This window comes from Pteropus vampyrus, unplaced genomic scaffold (assembly GCF_000151845.1).
Source record: "Pteropus vampyrus isolate Shadow unplaced genomic scaffold, Pvam_2.0 Scaffold858, whole genome shotgun sequence".
NCBI classification, from domain to species: Eukaryota; Metazoa; Chordata; class Mammalia; order Chiroptera; family Pteropodidae; genus Pteropus; species Pteropus vampyrus.
Genome location: NW_011889639.1, coordinates 27,473 through 27,750, shown reverse-complemented (window position 1 = coordinate 27,750; position 278 = coordinate 27,473). Strand labels below are relative to the sequence as shown.

The following is a 278-nucleotide window of genomic DNA, read 5'->3' as shown; positions in this document are numbered from 1 at the left end:
TAGTATAAAATATTATAAATTTAAATTCAATGTTATCAGCATTTTTTTTCCTGTCCAATAACATTTCTTATAACAATAGTCTGTGATACAGCAAGCAAATTTTTCATTAGTGTATTGCCAAAATTAGCTGTGGATTCAATGTGATTCTACGTAAAATTAAAAATACAGGAAGGCTTAAGAAACAATTTAGAAGTTTATCTGCAATAGAAAGAAGTTTCAACGTAATAAATTCTATTTATGAAAAATCAATAGCTAACATCATACTCAATGGTGAAAGA

General features: G+C 25.9%; 1 protein-coding gene across 1 annotated transcript in view; it reads right to left on the bottom strand.

The window, feature by feature from the left end:
• LOC105309798 (membrane cofactor protein-like) overlaps positions 1-278 on the bottom strand; it is a gene marked incomplete at both ends in the record, with an annotated part of 18,233 nt that overhangs the window by 4,423 nt on the left and 13,532 nt on the right. The window lies entirely within an intron of this gene.